General features: G+C 39.6%; 1 long non-coding RNA gene across 2 annotated transcripts in view; it reads right to left on the bottom strand.

Annotated features, from left to right (window-relative positions):
* LOC130684943 (uncharacterized) overlaps positions 1-24,402 on the bottom strand; it is a 139,630-nt gene extending 115,228 nt beyond the window's left edge. For both annotated transcript variants that reach the window (XR_008999345.1, XR_008999346.1), the window contains exon 1: positions 24,284-24,402. This is a non-coding gene — a long non-coding RNA (uncharacterized LOC130684943). The remainder of the gene's footprint in view (positions 1-24,283) is intronic.
* Between the last annotated feature and the right edge of the window lie 425 nt (positions 24,403-24,827).

Genomic DNA, 24,827 nt, shown 5'->3' with positions numbered 1-24,827 from the left:
AGGGCAGGTTCTGTGTGGGAGTAGAGGGGTAATTGACAAGTAATGACTGGAGACTTAGGGGCTGAGTAGTCACGGCTGTGGTTTAACTAAGAATTTCAGTTTTGAGCTGTTCAGGCCCCCAACAAATGACAGCAAGAAGAGTGGTATTTGGTAGAGACTGCCAGGCACTAGCTCTGAAGACCTCCCACCCGAACCCTCAGATCACCTAGAAGCAGGAAATGATCTGGTAGAACCACTGGCACCTCAGAGTCCCTGGCCAGTTTCTTAAAGGCCACATTTTAGCACTGGAGTTGGGCTTCTCTCTCATTTTCTAGTTCTCAACCTAAGTTTTCTTTTCCTCCAAGTCTCTTTAAGGTAATCAGAAAAACAGTTTTGTCTATGCGACGTCTATCATTTATTTCTTGGGGCACATTAAGTTTTAATTTGTAAGTATAAATTGTTCACCTGTCAGATTTTTTGCATTCTCCAAGACCCTGCTCAGGTTTCACTCCTCTAACTACCCCCAGTGCCTAGGTACTCATCCTGGGTGCAGACACTGAATTTCATGGCTATCTTCATTCCAGAAATACACATTATTTGAAACTTGTAACATCTATCTCTTTGAGGCAAAAGCCATGTTTCATTCATATGATATTTTCATTCCTTGATCAGTTCTACACTCAATCAATATTTCTTGGGAAAATAATGAGAGAGAAGAAGGAAGAAAGGAAGGGAGGAAGAAAGTATGAAAAAGGAAATCACTTCTTTATCCCATATTCATACAATTATTTCTAGGTGACAAGAATTCAGTTCACCTTGTACTCACGTAAATAGTTACTGGAATGAATCAAAATATACTTTCACACAATGTAGGAGAAAGAATAGTCAACTTTTCTTCCTATGAGGCCCTGTCTCAGAAGTAATTTATGTCTTGGAAATGCCTCACATCACCATGTCAGGGAACTCTGTCATTCCTTTCCCAGGTAAAAGACCAGGTAGTCTTCCCAGCCAAAAGGCCCTTAGGAATGGCCCAAGATATGCATCCTAGTCCTCCCAATGAACAGAAGTACAAGACTCAATTCACACTTACCACAGTTACACAGGAGGGCAATTATGCCAAAGTGAATTATATTTTTCACATGAGGAAATACACAGCAGCTGCTCTAGAATGAGGGAGGATAAGCCCAGATCAGCTCTCCAAGTTAGGATTGCAGGCTAGTGTTCCTCCCAGGAAATAGACATTCAATAGTGAATAAATAGCTGGTTTTAGAAGAACTGAAAAAAATTTGAAAAGGGTACCATAGAAAAGTAATCTTCAAAAGTTACTTTATTAGGAATATGGACTTGTGCCAGCCCTTCTGAAAGACAAATGGATAAAAGAACGGGAACTCAGAATTCTGTTGTTATAAAAAAGTAGATGGGAGACTTTAACCAAGTCATTTCAGTGTTCTTTGCCTCAGTTTCCCTGCCTCTTTAAGGGGGATAATAATCTTGGATGTATCTCAAGGTGGTTTCTAAATGGTTATATGATCCAATCCTCAAAGTTTAATCGCCTAAGAGTTTAACAACAGTTCTTAGTACACAGACAATCAAAAAAAAATGTTTATGGAATGAATGGAGTGTGGTGGGAAAGATGAATTTTCTGAGTTGGAAGCAACTTATTCTTTCGGGAAGATGTTTTGAGCAGTGAGAGGAAAAGTATTCAGCAATACCCAGTGACTTCTCAAAGCTCGGGTCATTGTGAGACCTATTGGTTGTCGTTACTGTTTTTATCAATCAGATATTTTTAAGGAGTTTGTCCCTAAGACACGTTTTGATGTTGTTTTACTTCCCCTACTTCAGGATGAGATAAAGAGGGCAGGAGGGGGGTATACAGAGAAGAAATACTCAGCCTGTAAGTCATTTCCAGGTCTCATTTTCTCTGACTACCAGATATGGATGCTAAATGATAACACAGGGCACTGGAGCAAAGCATAGGGCTGCAGATAGAAGGATCCAAGTCCTTAACAGATATTTGGGTTATTAAAGGGCCAAGAACACTTCAATTTATTTTTAAAAAATCCTTCAATAATATTATCATAATAACCTTTACTGAACACTTACTAAATACAAGTGGCTCATTTCAAACATAACCAGATGGGAAGGCAAGAAAGGATAGACAGCTCGAAGGTTGGATGGCTGAAGATGGACCAACAGGAGATGGAAAGAAACCTTCTGATAAATCAAGGAAAATGACAGAAATAAAACAACAAGGAAAATAATTGTGACTGCCTAAAATGGAGTTAATTTCCTTTCCTTAGACAGGGGTAGGTGGATAATCACTACTGTGTAACCTGTCTCCTTCCAGGGGATGATATTAGGACCTCATTATCTATGCAATCCAGGAGAGAGGCCAGGTCCTGCAGTGGAACCACAGGAGAGACTGTCCCATGAATCATCAGTCTGTACAATGTTTTGGATCTGTTGCTTCCTTTTTCAGGTATTTCCATGAGTGCTTGCAAAAAGGAATAATATCATAGCCAAAGAATCTAACCACCCAGATGAACACATACAGAACTTACATGAATGCCTAATAAGGTACAAATCTCCCACTTTCAAGGAGCTCACTGTCTAAAACAGGGGCTCTTAACCTGGAGTCTATAAATAGAATTAAAGTAAGTCTAGGAAATCAAATTGAAAAATCATACACTGTTGTTCTCACTAACTTCTAACGAAAATGTAGCATTTCCCTCAAACGAATGTAGCTGGCAAACTAACCTCAATAGTATTAGTGATCATTGTGACCCTGTCACCAGCTGACATCACAGATATTTTCTTATTCTTTACAGTTATTGCAAATGATATCAGCTACTGAGCTAGCAGATACTCAAGACCGCACGAGCATTCATGCTCATCATTACTGAAATCACATTAGTAATTAGACCCCCAGTTAGTTGTATTTTATGCATTAATATAGGAGCTCATATATTACCATAGCACATATTTGGGGATTTTTTTATACTTTGATAAATGTATTTCAGCATAATTGGTTTCCTTTGTAATCCTATGTACTTTGTTTTATAAATTTTAAAACTTCTGAGAAAAGGTTCATAGGCTTCACCTGGTGGCAGAAGAGGTTCATGTCACAGAAGATTAAGAACTGCTGGTCCGAAGAGAAGTCAGACAAGCTCACAGCCCCTGTACCAGCTGGCATAAGTGTGCGTTTTGAGGGAGGTCTGGTTTCTAACCTTCTAGTTGATTCTGTAAGTTACTCAGATCCTTCCAATAAGTTCCTTGTCTGCTTATGTAATCTAGAGTTCGTATCTAGTAAGTGCAATCAAAACTCTGGGTTTGTGAGGTATTTAATCAGTATTGGTACACTGTGATTTTAATAAGTAGACTTATAGGACAAGCATAAATAGCTATCATGTGCTAACTCTAAAATATTACCAGTTTAATACATGTCCCTACTGAATTTAACCTGCCCTACTAGCTGCTAAAGCCTACCTTACAGCAACTGACAAGTGACAGACAGGCCTAGTACCTTAAAAGAATTAAACGTGGAACTGCCTTGAAAATTTAGCTCCATGAAGTGGCAGCAATTTTTATATACTTATGAAATACTGTCTTGAATGATGTAATGTATCTTGCTCCACTTATTATTCTCCACTATTGCCTAGATGACTTAGCAAGGAAATAGGTAGTGACTGATGGATCAGTGATAGAATTCAAGAATAATTCTATTTGTTCTTTCTTCAACCCAGAAGTATTTACTAAAGAAAGGCAATATCCAAAATGTGGCAATCCCATAACTTAGATACCCAAGACCAAAGTTAAACTGAGATTCTAGAACAGACATGGCTCACAGGCATCACCTCACATGCCCCCTGGAATCTGGTGGCGGTGGAACACTGCCTGTAGCGGGCATGGCGAGACACAAGTGCTGTGTATCTTCCATCCTAGCTCCACAAATTTTCATTAAGTGGGACCGCAAAGCAGAAGATAGAAAACCTTTCTTCTGTCTATTGCCTAAGTCTTTACAAGCTCAATTGGATTCTCAACAATCCTGCTAAGATTTCTTAGGGCCTGGATGAGTGATCTAACATCATGAGCTCATTAACAAACACAAGAACTAATGGTATAATAATAGCAAACAATCCTTCTGGAAGCTTCCCTGTTGTGACTAGCTGACCAAATGTCAATTTATTTGTGTCCATCTGTAGAGCCTGAGCGCTTTAGCCAAACACGGGCAAATGTTCAGAGATTCAAAACCAAATGCCTCTTCCTAGTTTACCCTGCTTAAAGAGATGACACACAGTGCTCCCAGAAACGAGGCACTGCCTACACTGGTGAACACTCGGGCACTGGTGGCCTCTGGTGTTTCTTCTTTCTAGTCATACAGCCCTTTTGAGCAAGGGTCACTCTTACTCCCAAGAGGAAAGCCAACATGACTCACGCTCAGAAACTGAAAGTGTACCGTGTCCACATGAGCGGAGTTGCAGGCTGTACAACCACAAAACCACATCAGAAGAAGCAAGCTGCTCAGCAAGGAGAAGAGGCAGAGGCTGAATAAGTTCATCCCCCGTCCCGGACAGCCAGTCTTTCGGAGGACCCGTAGGCTCCCTTGCTCAGCAGAGACATTGCAGAGGGCGAACGTCAGCAGCCAGTGTGATCGGGGTCCTCGGCCCCGCTTACTGAACACCCCGGAATAAGGGCCCTGCCAGGGCCAGCGGTGAGGTTTGGGCTTCACATGCCACCTTCCCTCTCTGGCACAATCTTCTAGTTTTTATCCTCTTCCTAAGCATGCAGTGCTTTCTTGCCAAATATTTTATCAGGTGATTTGGGGAGGGCTTCAGGGGCCTCCCGCTGGATGGGATACTGTCAGATTCCATGCCAGGGCACCCAACTAATTCTTGCCTAGAAGGTATGAGAAATGAAACATGGCTAAAGCCTTAACTGGTAAAGCAGCAGCAATCACCCATATTCATCAGCTCAGAAGCATATCTCGTCATTTCTGTGGTCATGTCTGGACAACACGCTCATTTTTGTCTGTGAGCTAATAGGATGATGACATGGTACCGTTTCTGCCTCGCCCCACTGTGGTCACAGATGGCCTGCCAGATGTCGGAGCTCGTGAAAGTGTTGCTGTTCAGCAGGAGGCGCCGCGGCCCAGCCGTGGGCGCAGGGCCGGCCCGCAGCGCCAAGGCCCCTCCACCGCAGCCGGTCTGGGTCCTGCTGTCAGGGGCGGCTTCACTTTAAATCCCCATCCTGCAGTGTAGACTCAAATCCTGCCGCCAACCTTTGCTTTAAAAACAATTCTGTTTCCCATTCCCTCCTTGGGACAATTCACTCTTTCAAAGTGGCATGAACGAATGAGAATAAGGAACCTCCACCAACAAGAGTTAGAATTTTGCCCCAAGGGGCCTGGAGGGATCTTGTACTTGCAGCGCAGGGTGATTCATGAGAGACTGAAAGCCGACCCCGAATAAACCATAACGGTGACACTGGGCTAGGCTGTAGAAGAGGAAACATTCACCTAATGTTTAAATTCTCCACTTAACCCAAGCAGGCAGCGGGTTCTGCCGCCACATATAGAGGCGAGCCTGCACTTCACACCCACAGGTAGACCCCCCAGGTGGGCGATCCAAGGCGGCTTCCTCGCGGTGCCCTGCTGACACCGCGCCCCTGCCCTCGCGCACTCTCCCCTCGCCCGGCGGGCCGCTCTCTGCTGGCTTCCACGGGAAATGCTAGTTTTGGGTTCACACTGGGGCCTGGCTTGCCATCGCTTGCAGAACGACGCGGACTGTCCTGAACGGACCGCCGCTCCGCCGCCTGTCAGCCGCTCTGCGGGCCGAGTAGGACGTCCACGCCTGTGACTTCTCTTCGTGCTACTCTGCCGCCACCTGGCGGAAATTCATAGCCAAACAGGCTGCTGGAGTTCCCCTGGCTGAGCTTCCTCAAGCCTCACGGGGACACGGGGACAGCGACGCACACCCCGATGTCAGCCCAGAGCTCCGTCGGACCCAGTGGTCCTAAAAGACCTGTCTGCCAGGACTTTCCGACGAGCCCTCGCCCCACCTCCCTCTCTTAAGTCCTATGCTGTTAAGAGGGAACCTGCTGACTGAGAAAAACACAGTTCTCTGCTGAGTCCGCACCATGACGGGGTTGGATGTGAGAAGGTAAAGGCTGGACCTCTGAGGAGGCCACCGCCAGCCTGCTGCGTAAGTGAAGCTGGAACTCCTGAGGTTATCTTGTTGATTCTTCAGTTTTGTCTAAACTGGTCTTAAATGCTAGGGCAGCATTCATACCTCCCAAAAAATAGGAGGGAAGGAAGAAATACCCATCTGTCTACCTTCTGCTTTAATATCCCAACTTCACATGGGGAAAAAACATGGCACAGAGAGGGTCAGCAATGGGCCTAAAGTCCCCCCAGTAGGGTAAGATTTGAGATGAAACCTCAGGACCTGGCTTCCAAATCTGTCCCTGGGCTTTTCGGAGAGAAAAAAGAGAAAAAATAATTTCCTAGCTCCTTCCTGATCCTGCACTCTGGGCCTCACCCTCACCCGCTTCTCAGGCACCCTCGTACCCTTGAATTGGATTCCCGGCGTCCGTGGCCTCCAGGAACATGGAGTACCAACCGCCCTTCTTCTGCGATCCAGATAGCTGTAATAAGGAATCCTCAAGAGGCACACAAAATCCAAATTCTACCCCAGTTCTAACCAATGAGAAATAATAAGTAGTTATTACAATCTGGATGTAAATGTTTAAATAGAATATAATATTTTAAATGTGACCTGAAAGTGCAAAGAAGCAATAGATTTTAAAAGGAAATGAATGTGAAAACCCTAAGTAACATCTGAATGATATTTTCTGTGCACAGATGAATCCTCAAGGTCATCAAAAGCTCACACTGATGCATTTGAGACGTAAGGAGGACACCAAGAATGAAGTGCCTCCCAGCCACCCCGCAGAGTGGCCAGCCTGGTGGTTCCCACACCGAGGAGAAGGCGACGGGAGAGCCCATGGGCAAGAAGGGCTGGGAAGTGTCACTCTGCAAGACACTCCTGGGAGACCCGTAGTGTACATGGAAGGGGGAGTAAGAAAGGAAGAGCTTCCCCACAGACACGGGTCTGGATCTTGGCCATGGCAGAGTCCAGGAGAGGAACCCACAGATGGCTTTCTGGAATAGAGGTCACAAAGGGACGACCAATGGCCCACTCTAGCCCCCAGATGTGTTTGGACTGGCTCACCCTGTGCTTTCTAAGCTATGAGCCAGGGCCAGCACTTGAAAATCAGGGAATTTCACTTGTTTGTATTCCAACTTCTCTTGAAAAATTGGAAGATCTAGTAACAGTAGGCCTACATTCCCACATGGTAACAAGCTGAATTCATCCAGGCCCCTCAGAGGGTCCGTGTCTGGCACAGTGCCCACCCAAAGCACTCATGCACTCATGTAGCTTCCCTCTGGTACCCTAGAAGCATCTGGGTCTTTGGCTCCTGACCCAGCAGTGGCTGCACAGGGGCCTGGCACAGGCTGCTCTACCACAAAGGACAGGATCCTGCAGCTAAAAACTGCTTGCCCACCTGGCACACAGCCCACAGAGAGAGGGGTATGACTGCCTGACCTAGAGACAATGCCACAACTAGAGCCATCACCCCATTTAATAACCACCATGATTTGAGGCCAACTTACCTTCCCAACATAATTTCCCATGATTTCCTTCATGGAACCAGCACACCAGCCACACCTCAGGTATTTACTATTCTCTAATTATTATTCCTAGATTTGTACCCTCTATTTGGAATGCCCCTTCCTCTCTACTCCCAGCTTCCTACTTTGCATGTCCAACCTATACTCATCCTTCAAGACCCAGCTCAAACTCTGCTTCTGTGAAGCCTTCTTCCATTCCTGTAGTCAACATTAATTCCTCCTTCCTTTTTATTATAATATTAGTTTATATACCTACTATAGGAGTATCACAATCTGATTTATATTGTGGTTAGTCTATCTTCCTGTCAACTTGTGAATTCCTGAAAGGCAGAAATTGCCTCTTGCTTATCTTCACACCCCCACACTCTCTCCATTTCACCCCTTAGTTCCTAACAAACTACTTGACCCACAATAGACTTGTCAATAATTGTTGGATATATTTTTAAAAGAACACTGAGTGGGCATTGGCTTCTACTGCTATCTAGTGACCATACCATAAAATTACACTTAAAGACATTGGCATCACGTAGAAACCAAACTCCAAAGCCATCTGTCCATTTCCTTTCTTTCTTTCTTTCTTTCTTCTTTCCTTTTTCTCTTCCCCTTTTCTTCTTTTTTACTCCCTCTATTTATACATTTGTCCTTCCATTCAACAAGTAAGTTATGATTCTCTTCTAGGTGACAGACACTATAAGCAGTTATGAATCAATACAAAAGTGAGTAACTAGAGGACTCCCATTGCCAGCTGAGGAAGAGCAAGCCCTCTAGGCCTTCTCTCCCACTTATTACATAAAAACTGTGGACAAAACACACAAAAGCAACTACCTGACAAGTCTGTAAAGCTAAACATAGCAAGCAGACTAGGAAGGAGATACTACATTTGGAAAACCCACACAGGGGTGAGTTTAATGGTATTTTCACTCTTCTGTTTTCCCACTTTGACCCAAGGAATTCTCACTGTTTTTTTTTCTATTTTTCCTTCCAGTTCCGCACCAAGGGCAGCCCAAATCATGAGCCTGCAATGTGGTCACCACATTGCAACAGTGGCTTGTCAATAAACTCTGAGAGAAAACCCTTATATCTGGCCAGAAGAACCAGTAAAGGGGAATCCTATGGGTTCAAAAAGACTGGAGGTATCACTTTTATATTTTTTCCCTCTTTCTCTTTACTCTTACCACTTTGCCCTGAGGATTGTCCCAGCCATGCAAAATTGTGGGTAATGTGGTTATTAGAACTTCAAGTTAAACTTTATCTTTCTAGTCAGATAACAAGAAAAAGAATCCCCTGGTAGCCAGAGGGGTTGGGGAAATACTGGGGAGAAAGACTGGAGAAGAAAAACACCTAATTCTGTGTATAAACCACGGTGTGTCCTGAACACACCTCTAAGAGCACATGACCAGGTCACACCCAAAGCAATATAGCAAAAACTTTGAAAAGTTAACTAAATTGGAACCACAACCCAGAGAAGGTGAAACAAAACTTACAGTCTGAACCTAACAGGATTGATTACCAACAATAACAGCAAAACCCAACATTCTCCAGAGGATTTTAATAGGACCTAGAGTCTCCCAATATAATATTCAAAACATCTAGACAAAATCCAAAATTACCTGACAAACAAGGAACCAGGAAAATCTGACCACTTCTTAAGGAAACAAAACAATTAACAAATGTCAATCCTGAGATGGCCCTGATATTAGAATCAGACAAAAATTTTAGAATGGCTGTTAAGCCAGACTTCTAGAAGTAAACACTCTTGAAATTAATGTAAAGATAGAAACTCTCAGCAAAGAAATAGAAACTACAAAAAAGAAACAAGTGAAAATTTTACACGTGAAAAATAGTATCTGAAATACAAATTTACTGGATGACCTCAGGGGAGATGAAAGAAGAATGAATACAGATCAATAAAAATTATAAAATCTGAAGAATAGAGGGAAAAAAAAAAGCTGAGACCCAGGGGTTTATAGGAAAATATCAAAATGTCTAATATTGATGTCATTGGAATCCCAGAAAAATGTGAGAAAGAGATTGGCAAAGAAAAACTATTTAAAGGCATGATAACTGAAAACTTTCCGAACTTGGTGAAATAAATTCATAAATTCAAGAGGTTCAGAAATCCCAAGTAGCCTAAATCTAAAGAAAACCACATCCAGCTGCATCATAGTGAATCAAAGATTTTCAGAGAATCAAAGATAAAGAAAAAAATTGAAAAAAGCCGGAGAAAAATGATACATTACATACAGAGGCAAAATTATTTAAATAGCTTTTAAGTACTATAATAACTATCAGCTCAGAATTCTATGTCTAGCAAAATATCTATCACTAATTAGGGTGAAATAAAGAAATTTAAAGATGAAGAAAAGCTAAGAATTCATATTCAGCAAAACTGATCCAAGAAAAATGCCAAAGGAAGTTCTTCAGGCCAACTGAAAATGATACAAGAGGGAGACTTGGAACCTCAGGATTTAAGAAAAAGCAATGAAACAATAAATGATAATGATAAATGTGTGCATAAATATAATAGCTTATTTGTTTCTCTTAGGTTCATTAAAGTAAGTATGACTATCACAAGTAAAAATTATAGCACTGTCTGGTGGGATTTGCAATGCTTGTGCTTTAACAAAAAGTTACAACTTTAACATAAAGTGGAGGAGGATTAAGGAAACTACATAGTTAAAACTTCAACTAATTTTAGGTGGTAAAATATTAACTTTAAGGAGATTATGAAAGGTGAGGTTTCTATACTGTAATTTCTAAAATAGCCACTAAAAAAAAATAAAAAGACTTAAAGCCAATAGATAAACTAAAATATATTTAAAATATTGAAATAATCTAAAACAGGGCAGAAAATGGTGACTAGAGGAATAAAAAGCAGAAAAAGGAAAATCTAAAAATAAATAAAGAGTACACTTAAATCCAACCATATCAAGAATTCCATTTAAAGTAAGTGGTCTCAACATAACAACTCAAAGACAGAAATTGTCAGATTGGAAAAATAAAAGGCTCAACTGTATGCTGTCTACAAGAAATTCACTTTAAATATAATGATATATAAGTTAAAGTGAAAAAGTAAAAGGATGGAGAATGATAAACTATGAAATCACACTAACCAAAAGAAAGTGAGAATGGCTATATTAATAAAAAGATGTCAAATAAGGAATATTACCAGGGAGAAAGAGGGGTCAATACACCAAGAACACAAAACAATCCAAATATGTATGCACCAAACAACAGAGCTTCAAAATACATAAACAAAAGCTGATAGAACTAAAAGGAAAAATCCACAAATGCACAATTACACTTGGAGATATCTAAGTAATCAGTAGAACAATAGAAAACCAGCAAGGATTGACAAGAGCTGAGCAACATTACCAACCAGCTTGACTTAATATTCATAAATTACTCCACCCAACAACAGGAGAATACACATTCTTTTCAAGTGCACACAGAGCATTTACCAAGGTAGATCGGGGTCAGTAAACTATCACCTGCAGGCCAAATTCAGCCCACCATTAGTTTTTGTAAAAAAAGTCTTGCTGAAACACAGCCATGCCTATTTGGTAGCACATAGTCTCTGGCTATTTTTGTCCACAAAGGCAGAAATGAGTAATTTCAAGAGAGACTATTGGCCATAAAAGCCAAAAATACTTACTCTCTGAGACTTTACAAAAAATGTTACCTACCCCTATTCTGTTCTATAAACAAACCATAGTCAGTTTAAAAGAATAGAAAGCACAAAAAGATACTTGAAAATTTCTCAAACTTTTGGAATTTAAACAACATCCCTCTAAATTACCCATTGGCCAAAATGGGAGGTCTCAAGAGAATTTAGAAAATGTTAAACTATACAAATATGTAAATATAACATATCAAAAATTTCTGGAGGGTGCAACTAAAGAAGCACTTATAGGAAAAGTTAGAGCAATAAGTGTTTATATTAAAAAAGAAGAAAGTTCTCAAATTACGTTCTAAGCTTCCATCTTCAGAAACTAGAAAAATCAGTGCAAATTAAACACAAAATGAACAGGAAGAAGGAAATAATTAAGAGCTTAAGTCAACCATATTGAAAATACAAAAATAATATAGAACATTTATAAAACCAACTTTATTTAAAGATAAAAATAACTCATAAATCTGCCAAACTGTGCCAGAAACAAAAGAAAGATAACAGAAATTTTATCAATACCAGGAATGAAAAAGTAAACACCACTATAGATAGTGCAGACATTAAAAGAATATTAAGGGAATACTACAAACAACTTATGCCCATACATTCAATAACTTATATGAAATGGAATGAATCCTTGAAAGACAAACTATGAAAAATCACTCAAAAAGAAACAGGAAATCTGAATAGTCTATTCTTTTAAAGAAATTAAATTTGTAGTCAACTTTCCAACAAAGAAAACATAGGCCCAAAGGACTTAACTGCTACACTCAACCAAGCATTTCAGGAAGAAATAATACCAGATCTATATATAATCTCTTACAGAAAATAGGATAGGAAAGAATACTTTCTAACTCATTTTCTGAGGGCAGCATTACCCCAAAACAAAAACCAGACAGACATCACAAGAGAATAAAATTACAAACCAATATCCTCCATGAATATGGATACAAAAAATCTCAACAAAATGATACCTAAGCAAATCCAGGAACATATGAAAAGGATACTATACCATGAACAAGAGAAATTTTTGCAGGAATGCAAAGATGTTTCAACTTCCAAAAATCAATCATAATTCATTATATTAACAAACTAAAAAGAAAAACTACACAATCATCTCAACAAATACAGATAAAACTCTGACAGAACTCAACATTAGTCAGGTTAAAAACTCTCAAAAACCTATAAATAAAATGGAACTTCCTTAACCTGATAAAAGCAGCTCCAAAAAATGCACAACTAACATTACTTTACGGAGAAAAGGTGAATTTTTTTCCTCTAATATTAGAACCAAGACAAGGATAACTACTATCAACACTTTTATTCAACACTGTACTTGAATCCTAGCAATGCAATAAGGCAAGAAAAGGAAATCTAAAAAAACATAAATTGGAAAGAAGTAAATAAAACTTTCTATTCAGATGTTTGTCTATGTAGAAAATATGAAGGAATCTACAAAAAAAGTTCCTAGAACTAATAAGTAAATTTAACAAGGTTGTAGACACAAGGTCAATACATAAAGTCAACAATATTTCTCAATTGGTGCAATAAGAAACTAGAATTCAAAATTTTAAGTGCTTCTTACTCTAGCATAAAAAATGAATTACTTAGGTCCTATATATATATATATATATATTTAGGTCTAATATATATGCTTAATACACACACATACAAGAATATGAACACTGAAAACAACACAATATTGAGGAAAAATAAATCAAGAGACCTCAATAAACATGGAGATACATTGTTGATCAATTGGAAGACTCAGTATTGTTGATGTCACTTTTTCTGAAATTGATGTATAGATTCAATACAATCCCAATCAGAATCTCAGCAGAACTTTTTGCAGAAATCAACAAGTGATCTTAAAATTTACATGAGAAAGAAAAGGAACTAAAATAGCCAAAACAGTTTTGAAAAAGAAGAAAAAAAGTCTGCTTTTCAAGGTTTATTACAAAAATCAGTAGTTCTCATCCAGAGGTGATTTCCCACCCCTCAAGTGATATTTAGCAATATCTGGAGACTTTTTTAATTGTCATACTCAGGGGACATTCTAGCATCTAATAAGTAGAGGCCAGGCATGCTGTTGAACATCAAACGATGCCCCCACACACAAATAATTACCTGACTTGAAATATTAATCGTGCTGTGGTTGACAAATCCTGCTACAAAGCTGCAATAATAAAGACAGTGTGTTATTGGTAGAGACCCACACAAATAGGGTCAACTGATTTTAACAAAGGTGTAAAGTCAATTCGTTGGAGAAACAACAGTCTTTTAATCAAATAGTTAGTGCTAGAGAAAAAAAATTCCCTCTTTTATCTGAATAAATGTAATTTGGAAAGGGCATCACTTCCTCCTCCTGTGGAGGCATTACATTAATCCAAAACTGTATAGTAATTCTGAAACACTGGTATAGAATAAAGCAGAACAACAACATAGCTTTTACATAATTCTTGATAAATTGTATCTTTCATAAGAACTCAGTACAAAATGCAAGAAAGCATTTACTTGGAGTTATAAGCCACTTTGTTATTTTATATAAGATATTTATGCAGCTTTGACATTATTCAGAGGACATGCAAGAGTTCTCAGGACAAGTAGATTTAATTAACTGTGCAAATGAACCATGAACTAAGGAGAACCTTCAAAGAATCACAGAGAATCAAGTAGAGCTTAATGACTATCTTATTCAAACGCTTCGATTGACAGATCAGAAAACTGAAGCCTAGAGAAGAAAAGTGATTCGTTGTCAAGTGCACATGACTTACACATTGACGGAGCCAGAATTTTAGGAATCAAGTCAAACACAGAAGCAGCTGCAAATGTTAACAGCTCATATTGAATTTCAGGGTAGCTTCAATTAACTTGATCAAGGTACTTAAGTGATCATTAGTCTTAATTTGGGGTTTTAAAGTCAAATCACCAACAATATTTAATAATGGCCCTTATTCATTGTCATACTATAAATCAGACAAAGTCACCCAGAACTTAAGTAAACACTAATATGATCAAAAATAAGGTTTTGTATGACCCATCTTATTCCACTTTAACCTGTTCATCTGTTTACTGCACATTTCCATCTGGATGATCTAGTAGGTAATTAAACTCACATGTCCAATTTTTTTTTAAACGCCCTCTTCAACTTCTCTGAGCTGCCTCATTCATATGATGGGGATAATAATTCCTGCATACTGAGGTCACAGGTTAATAGCCTCAGTTGTAGTCATCCTGAAAGTCAGCTCTGTCTGAATACATCTAGAGAATCCACTAAGTAACTTGAAATACAAGGGAACAAAGTAACTCAAAAACTGAATTAGTTTCATTTGCCTAAGCCCAGTCCAAGGGCAGGACTGGAGGGACCGAATTATGTGTTTGCTTTCAGGTGACAAGTCACATCAGAGACTTTAAGAGGAGGGCTCTAAAAAAAAGACAGGGTTAAATAATGAACTATTTCCCCAAAACTTCTGCTATTGAGACAGGGACTGTGGATTTAGGCAGAGTAGGGTGAGGGCCTCCGGAAAAAAGGGAATGCAAGGTAATTACTGTCAGAACAATGTAACAGTGTGCAAAGAAGTCCCTATCAAAACTCTTTGTTAAGCATTATGCAAAGTCAGAGTCACACTTATTCTCTAGGGTAAAGATACCAGACTAGAAATATAGACAAAACTGGTGGTTATCATAGGAGACAGGGAGTAAGGAGACAGGTGAAACAGGTGAAGGAGATAAATAGGTACAAACTTCTGATTATAAAATAATAGGTCATGATGTTGAGAATTAGGCTTGGAGTTGATTAATGATTGTGCATTGAGTCCCCTATACAGAATTTTATTGTTAACAACCATTTGATCAATAAATATGAGAGATGCCCTCTCAAAAAAAAAACAACAACAAAAAATAATAGGTCATGGGATGAAAAGTACAGTGTAGGGAATATAGTCAATACATATCTTTGTATGTTGACAGATGGTAATACACATCGTGATGAGCATTTCGTAATGTATATAACTGTTGAATTACTATGTTGTACACCTAAAACCAATATAATGTGTATCAATGTACTACAATTTTATAAAAATAATGTGACTGTGGTGTCTTGTTCTAAAAAATATCTTATTGTACTGTACTCACCCTTCTTGCGATGATGTGAGATGATAAAATGCCATGTGATGAGATGTAGTGGGGTGACTGATGTAGGCACTGACATATCATGACAGTAGGCTTCTATTGACCTTCTGACGGTACATCAAAAGGAGAACCATCTGCTTTGAGAAGGGATCCCAGAAACCGCAGGGAAATGAAACTACAGAACAGCAGAAAGGGAGACAATTGTACCTACAATTGCCACCAGGTTGCTCCTGGTACCAGTGAGCCAAAGATATCTACAGGACAGAAAAAAAATGGAAAGAAACAGAGGAGAAGAAAGAAGGAATGGACATAGCCAACATTTGTTGAACATTTACTTTTCTCATAACAGCCTATGTGAGATGACTCTCAGCTGGGTAGGGGAGGGGCAAGTACGCCCTCTGATTTCGCATTATGATACATCCACACGGCCTCCTAACCTAACTTTCTAAGCCCTCAATCTGTGTCTCAATATCCCTGCAGGTGAAATATACATAGTCACCAGACACATGATAAGACATTAAAAATGACAGCAGATGAAATCAAAATACATTCCCAATGTGTCAGAAATGTCCTATTTGTCTACCACAACACACATTGCAACTTGCTCCTCATTCCAACTCTATCTTGTTCTTGTAAGTCAAGCTTGAAAATCAGATACGATTTACCATCCCTTCTCTCGTACAGTAAAGGTGGTGGAGGCCCAAAGAATGAAGTTCCCCACAATCACAGCATCAGCAGAGCTGGAGTTCAAATCCAGCAGATCTGCCTGATTTCAAAGCCCTTGCCTTCAAAACCATGGCACTGGCAGACAGAGTCCCTGAATCAAGACTAACTTTATGTAAGGATTCCCAGGGAATCAAAGGAGGAAAAAGGCCACCTTATTTCTGAAAAGGTGCCTCAGCTCATATTTCATCCCAACCTCACTTCTGACAGGCTGGAAGTGACTTAGCTGAGACCAGCCAGCAAGTCAGACACAAGAGCTTAGGCTGAAATCCAGTTCTCCAGACTCACAAAAGAGAAGCAGGCATTACAGATGAAAGAAGAAAAGGTGGGATGGCACTTCCAGGCAGAAACAGTGACTCCGGGGCGACACCAGCATAATCATCATTGCTTATATTTATCTAGTCCTCCCAAGTGTCAGGCACTCTGCTAAGACCTTTACAACCACCCTATGGGATACTGTTGTCGGCTGCCTCCTAGCATCATTTTCTCTTTATCCTTGGACAACAGGCACATTTTCCTTTGGGGAACTATCTCTCCTATACTCTTTGCATGGTGGTTGATGTGGGTCTGACCCCTCCCCTCCTCCACTTCAGCTCTAGAAGTGACCCTCATGTCTATCATCCCATCTCTTCGGCCTAGTGACTGTTCAGCATATTTGTGAGCTAATTCAAGACTTTGAAACATTTGTTGGAGGCTTTTTGGAGAGAAGAGTCTTCTTTGTTCCATAGGAACTACCAAAAGAGAAACTCTCTTCTTTCAGATAGTAGGATGTGAGGGTGTAAAGTCTAGAACTACTACAATCATAATTGCTTCCCTGAGGTAAGACAGCCTGAGGGCATAGCTGATACAAGAAGGAAAACAATGAGAATTGTAAAGAAATGAAACTAGAGGCCTGATGACATTGTTTCTGGATCAAACCACACCTGAAGGCAGACCTGCTTTAAGACAGATAAACAGGCCAATACATTTCCCTAAGGTAGTTTGATTTTTCTGTTATTCATAGCAAAGGCATATTAACTGATACAGTATTAGCATTATCCTGGTTTTAAAGATAAGAAAATAGGGACATAGAAAATTGCCCAATGGTATATCATTTGTAATATTTAACCCAGAGCTCTCTAGCCCCCAAAATCTTAGCGATTAATCATAAATTACAGCCTTCACATGCCTCTCAGGACCTGCTACCAGCCCTTTCCCTAATCCTTGCACTCTCTATGGAACCTCTTTTAAATAATCTCACCTAATCACATGCTCACAGTATAAAGTTGTCACTAGATTGATAGTATGTGCTCACAGGTACAAATAAGATTGTTCTATTGATTTCAGAAGTGAGATATTAGACTGACTCCCAGCCCAGGAATTGATCATGTGTCATCACTGTGGATTTTCCATTGTTTCCTATGCCGGGACACAGTCATTCCTGGATCTCTGGTGACATTACAGAAAAATGTGTATAGTCACTGATATTGATGGGCAAAACAGAGTCAAAGCAAGCATTATGACAGGGTAACCTTGTAAATACACTTGCCAAGAGGATGAGAGGGTGATCACACACAAAGCCACACGGTCATTCAAACACCCACACGATGTCATTTTGGAACTTCTCTGTTCCACTTACACATTACACCTGGAAAAGATTCCCAAATGTCCCTGACTACACTCAGGCCCTTAACCAAACCTATAAAAACACCCTTTTCAAAGGTGGAACTGCAAGATTTAATCATCAACAAAATAAAAAGCAACAGCCCACCATGGGAAGGAAAACTCATCAAAATACTTTCCAGTGAGATCCACCTGACTTTCCAAAAATATCTTCTCACAAAGAAAGATGACAATAAGAGGTCACATATGCCTCTTGGAAGCTAACCTCATTAGTCCCTCTGATGGAAATATTCTGTCTTACTCCCTCAAACTTGTTATTCAAGTCACTTTTTTTTTCACTATGATTCTGACCTTTTCTATCTTTCTTCAAACATATCTCCACATCTGTGGTCCCCTCGCTGTGTGTTGCCTCTGCAGTTAATGGAATTTGAAAGGTATACCCCAACAGCTGGGCTTTGATGTGGGTTTTGCTACATGGTTTTCTTATTGACTATTCAAAATAATTTCAATAATTTTTTTCAAACATTTTACTTGGTTTTCTGTTTGTACTTTAGAACAGGTCTCCCCAGAGTGGCAAAACAAGATGAGTGTCTGCATTTTTCCACCACACGAAAACAAGTCTGAGGAAGGGAGAGGAGGGGGCGAGGATAGGAAACCCTGCAGAGGCACGAGTGGAGGAAGATGAAAGATAAAAGCCGCACGGCCCCAGAGCAGCTCATGCCAAGACGGAGAGGAAGAATGCCTTTGGGGAGGTTTAGATATGGTCTAGGGGGTAAGTCTAAAAGTCTACCAACCAGTAACTTTAACTTCAGCCTTACAGAGACTGAGTGATACTCTATGAACAACAGTCATTATAGTATGTTTAAGAAGTTCGCCTGTTGAATTCTGCAAGTTAGATGACTTGTATGTGTTTGGTGGATGATCTTCGGGACAGTTCTGATCCCCTCACCCCCACTCTGCTGCAGTACAGTTGGTTTATGTTTTAGACCCACTGCTCAGGTTCCTCCCAGGAGGTACTAAAGGAGTCAATCAGGAAGGATCACGGAACTGAGTCTCTGAGTCTCTAGATGAGCTACGAAGAGGTGGTTGCTTGGAGGTGGATTTCATGCAGAGGAGCAGGGGGTAGGTACCTTCTTAACACCACAGGGTTAAAGCTGTTCAAAGCCCTTATTTTCTAATTGAGGAAATGAAGACCCAGAGGGTAAAGTGTCATGCCTAAGGTCACAACCCTAGTATATTAAAGACCAAAGAATAGAATCTAGACCCACATTTTCCCCACTGTGCCTTGCTTCTTTTAATCAGTTTCGGCAACTTTCTATAGAACAGATTACAAGACTGAAATTCCTAACATAATCTCAACATTTGGAAAAGAACTTAAAAGTCAACTGATTAAACCTCCCTTCCTGGAATCTCTTCTATAACATGAATTTTTAATTGCTGTCGTTTCTGTGCTGAAGTGATAGGGAAATTTTATGTCCCAAACCAAAATATTCTGTATACAGTGAATTCAAATGGGTTTTAAAAATGCTTCCTTATACTGAAGAGAAATCTGGCTTCTTGCAACTTCCAGCCGTGGGCCCTAGGTCTGCCTCTGCGGTCACCTGGGGACAAAACTATACCTTTTCACATCACAGCCCCTTAGTTTCTTGAATGTCTATAATGCCTCCCATTACTGTACTCTCCCCCAGGCTATTCACCCTAGTTCTTTTAAACACTCTACCTACCTAAGGGTTCCAAACCCCATTACGTACTCTGATCATTGTCCCCTGGACATGCCAGTCGGTTCAGGACACTCCCACAAGGGGCTTAACTGAACTAAACACTAAGCTCCAAGTACAATTAGTACAGAAAGGCAATCACCTCTCCTGTTCTGGCCAACAGAGCAGTCCTTTGAATCATATTTAGGTCAACAACATAAACCCACTCTTTCTATCTTCCCGCCACAGCCTTCTCCCCAAAAAGGGCAAACATATTTAAACATTATAACCCACCGGACTAATACTCAATTATCCTAAGCAGTATTCTAATTCTAGGCCAAGCAAATCCCAATAAGCAGAGGAGACCTGACAGTCTATGGAGAGCATAAGAAAAAAGCAGGAGTCAGTCATTAACCAGTCAAGAAAGGAACTCAGCAGTTGTGCATGGCTAAAAGTTGTTCCATTAGGCCATTGATAAATAATATAATTTCTCAAAGAAACCTTGAACACCATGAAATAGAAGCAGCAATTTGCATCAGCAACTTCTGGGTATTTATTAAAATGTGAACTGACGCCCATCTTTGCAGCGCCACGCAGGCAGTGTGGGTAAGAGAATGAAAGTTGGTAGACTTCCCAGTCTCATCCAGCCAGTTTGCCAAATAAGTCACACTTCAAGACGATGTACTTCGAAATGATGCTTTAACATTCAGCTAACCAAAAAACAAAGGTTTACAGGGTACTGTGGATTGACTGATTCTCTGGATAAAGAGTCTAGCCTGAAGAAAACATGAAAGTAGACTATTCAGATGACTGACAGAAAGGAACTGTCGTCATTCTAAAACAGATGGTTTCCCCAGGATTTAGGCCGTATTTCCTTTCATCACAATAGTCCTGAGAAAATAGGTGGTGCCTGCGTTAAGTATACAGTGTAGCCAGTTTCAAATGACTGAAATGTCAGTGAAAACGCTTTTCCTGTGACAAGTCCATAGCATTGTGTCTCTTAAGAAGATAACCTGAATGGTGGTGGAAAATCCAGCCCCAGGTGGTTTTAAATGCTGAACTTGGTAGGTGAAAGAGACCAAAGAGGAACTCTAAATCCATCAATTATTTTGACTTTGCAAGAAAGCAAAATTTTCAGTCTAATGTTGGTTTTTTTAATTTTATCTTATTATTAGTGGGAGGCTCGTAATTTACTTCGGCCTTGTGACTTTCATTCAAACAATGTCATAGCCATCTAATTAAACTTTTTAATTTACATTTAAGGAAGCTTTGTTTCTCATTAGGATGTGTGGCACATGACAAGAGATGGCTGGATAGGGAGAGACCTTTTAGTGTAGTTTGGTATGACCTGGGAATTAACACAGTGTCACGGGCTAAACACGGCATGGAAAAACACTCTAGAAAATTTGCATGGTGAGTGAGGGTGCTTTGGAGGCTGCTTAACTCACACTTCACAGAATGTCTTCGTGAAACGGAAAAATGGCTTTTTATATTGGCCAAAGTAAATCTTGCTGAAAAGAAGAAAACAATAGAAACCGTGCTTTTGAAAGTCAATATAAATTATTCAGGAGTTGGTTTTATAGCTCTTTCCTCTGGATAATATAAATGTACTTTAACATACAGACTTACACCTCTACTGCCCATCATCCCGGAATAATCAGTAGATACCCATAGGTGAAAATCTCCCCACAACACACTCACATACTCAGGATCAGCAGGGTGGCTTGCTTCTATTTCTTCTTACAGGTTGAAAAAGATAGCATAAGACCCCTGCAAATTAGCTCAAGCGGGCTGCACACCATGTTTCCTTGCTAATTGCCTAAAATACAGAAAACACTTAACCTCGTGCTTGGCTAAACCTCAAAAGCCCTAAATGCCCGTGCGTGCAGTGTGGGTATTTTTGAGTGTAGGAACATTTGTTCTTTCTTGCCTGATGTCAGGGAGGTGGGGGTAGATTTACTTTGCCTTAGCCAGGTTTTTCTCTCTCATCAAAATCAGTGTTTCTCCCCGAAAGTTTCTATGATATGACTGCCCTTGCACTGTTCACCATGTAAGAACTTATTCACAATGTAAGAACTTGTTCTCCATGTAAGAACTTGTTCGTTATGCTTCAGAAGATTGGAGACTGACGAGAATTAGGCTTGGGGTTGATTAATGATTGTGCATTGAGTCCCCTATACAGAATTTTATTGTTGTTAACAACCATTTGATCAATAAATATGAGAGATCCTCTCTCAAAAAATAAATAAATAAATAAATAAAATAAAAAATCGGTGTTTCTCCAACTTTAAGGAGCCTTGCTTGGAACCACTCAGAAAACTAGTTAAAATGCACCATCATGGTCCCATAGGGGGTTTGATTAAGTAGGTTGGGATAGAGGCCCAGAAAGCTGCATTTGAAACAAAAACCACAGGTGGTCCTTGGTCCACACTTAAGAGAACTCACTGTAGAAACCCCACCACCCTACAGATATACACAAACCAGCTCCAAATGACCCACACAAATGATGGAATGACAGTGAATTTTCAGCACAGATAAGAATTCTTTCCCTTTTTCTTCCCCTCCCACCCCTCCTCTCACTATTACTTCTCCTTCTCAACAACCCTTTCCGCTTTCCCCTTTTCCACTGTTTCCTTCCCATCTGTCTCAGCATTTTCAGCTATGAATCACAGAAAAGCAGAAGAAAGGGTAGCAGAAGAAAAGGCCTCCTGTGTCTTGACTTTCTGAGCTCCAGACTGTCATTTGTTGGTGTCCTTAAACTTCAAGAATTTTCCATGAGTCAGGTACTGATGATAAACTTATTTACCATACAGATCCATGACTTCTTTCTTTTTCAATTGCTAAAGGCTTTGGAATCTCCACATCAAGGCAACAGATTGGGGAGGTAAAAAGAAAGTAAATTCAGTCTAATTCATTTTGTCTATTACATTAGCAGCTCAGAGAAAGATTTACTGGAAGAACTGAAGCTGGTGAACAAGACTATCAGCAATGAATTTGTTCGCTCATTCTTTCATTTATTCTAACAGCAACAACTCTATTTTATCTTTTGCCAGGGCATGATAGAAAAATAAAACAAAACATAGCTGTCATTGCTGTTAGTTACTCAAGAAATAATTAAAAATGTAGAAATCAAAGAAAATCAAATAGAAAACTGAAAAATGTTGTCATAATAGAACATCTACTTTATTTCTTGTTACTTAAAATTGATGGATCTCCCTTCATTCACAGAGATTATCTTAAGTCACTCAATCAGTCTTGGATGGACACTTACCAAGCTCCTGACAAAAACAAATGAAGACAGGTTAGTTTACCTGTTTTCATTCCTTTAAGTAATTGGTTATTATCCTAGTGTCCTTAGATCCCTAGGAGCCCATGGATAGAATACTGGGTGTCTATGACCTTGGATGAGAAAAAAATGCATCTTGATTTTCACTGACTTTGACTAGGTATTTAACATATTCCTCTTTTATAAATCTAGGAAATAATATTAGCAGTATCTGTTAAGAGAAATCACAGATATTTTTCTTATCATTCAGTTATACAAATATGTTGAAATAGTGTTTACATTCATCACTATATCAAGCTATGGTAATTTGTGGACAAGTTGATATATCTTATTATTTAATGCGTTCGTATGTGTTAATATATCACAATTTAAAAAATGTACTGATATTTGTATTTTTATAATTTGACTTCCTTATAATTCTATGTACTTTGTTTCATATATGTAAAATATTATTTTAAAAAGAGTTCCATAGCATTAAAAAAGTCAAGGACTCCAGCAATAAGTTTTTAATACTCTAATTCTATGTCAAATCAAATAATCTTTAAGCAAAACACATTAGCTTAGGTCTCCATATGATTTCCTTCAGTGAGCATAACTTAGTATTATGATTTGGAGTTTTGAATGCTCATGAGTATAAGAGACATTTACCTATAAGACATCTCTGCAGACATGCGCATTTCTTTATTCATTATTCTTCCTGAGGAAACTTCCTTAAATAAGAAGTTAATTTCTCTTAGGAATTCAATGCCAAAAAAAAAAATACTCCAAACAGATTTTTATGATTCTTTTTATCACAAACAAGAATGATCTCTCTGGTTTTTAGTTACTGTTATTGTTTTACCAAGGCTGCCAGGAAGATCAGAGCTAAATGCAGAACCTGATTCTACTGGCAATAACATCCCAATTTGGGTGTAAAATTGTCTCTTAAAAGAGTTTCTGTTCTACTATTTTAGCTGTCTTGCACTGTAAATTTTTAAAAATTATAAATTGACATAAAACATTTTTTGAAGTACAAAGAGTGAATAGATTATTCTTCACAGCTTGGAAGGGCAAGTCCTTCCATCTAGGTATTGTCCAAGTTCTGCCCTATCCTGGGAAAAGAAGATCTTAGACAGGGTCTTCACTTCCCCTCTAGAAGCTCTCTGAGTCATCAGTCAGGAGCTCTACAACCTCTAATCAACTGCTAGAAACAAAGTAACTTCTCGATGGGATCTTTCAAGTTGCTATGTTATGGGGGCCCAGGCAGGCCAAGCCCACCACAGAAAGGTTCCATCAGGCATAAGAGACGTAATCTGCCCCCAAGACATTCCAGTGATTCAATTCCCCCAAGCATTTAAGAGCAGTTATGCAAATAATTCATTAACTGCAGAAGGACTTTGCCTTTTAAGGAGTTACTCATGAAACTATCATCTGATTTTCTAAATCAATAAATTGCCACCCACCCTCTACATGAGGACTCTCTATTCCATCCTCACCTGCAACCCCCACCATCCAGGTTCACTCACCTAATGGAAACTCCCAGAGGCTTCCCAAAGGCTTCCAGGAAAATCGAAGGAATACAGGTTCTGAGAGAGTAGTGTGAACCCATGTGGGTTACTTCAGATCAGGAATGTGACTCCCTGAGACTTCACTCTGAATGAAGCACCCATGTCTCCACCCACTAACTGTTGATTTTGGACTGACTCACTGCTAATGAGAGGGAGTAATGAGTTTTCTTCCTGAGTTCCTGACAAAGAATAAGGAGAGCTGAGCATATATAACTTCAGCTCTGCCCTTGACCTTCTGAAGAGGGTGGGATATTATGTCCATGCTTTCCTAAGAGGTGCTAAATGACCAAACTACTCCTTAGAAAGTGCTCTGACCTTTTGGGAGGAAAAACTGTTTACCACAACCTACAAAAGGGCTCAACTTACAGTAACAAAGGGTAGGAATGGTTTTCTGCTATGGGAGTACTGGTCAACTGAAAAAATAAAAAAAGATGATGATGGTGACAAGAAGGGCAAAAAAACAAACCACAATGTTGAGGCTGAGACTCATTCTGAAGTTGAC

This window comes from Manis pentadactyla, chromosome 9, assembly GCF_030020395.1.
Source record: "Manis pentadactyla isolate mManPen7 chromosome 9, mManPen7.hap1, whole genome shotgun sequence".
NCBI classification, from domain to species: Eukaryota; Metazoa; Chordata; class Mammalia; order Pholidota; family Manidae; genus Manis; species Manis pentadactyla.
The sequence above is the reverse complement of the archived record's forward strand: the minus strand, read 5'-3'. Positions and strand labels throughout refer to the sequence as shown.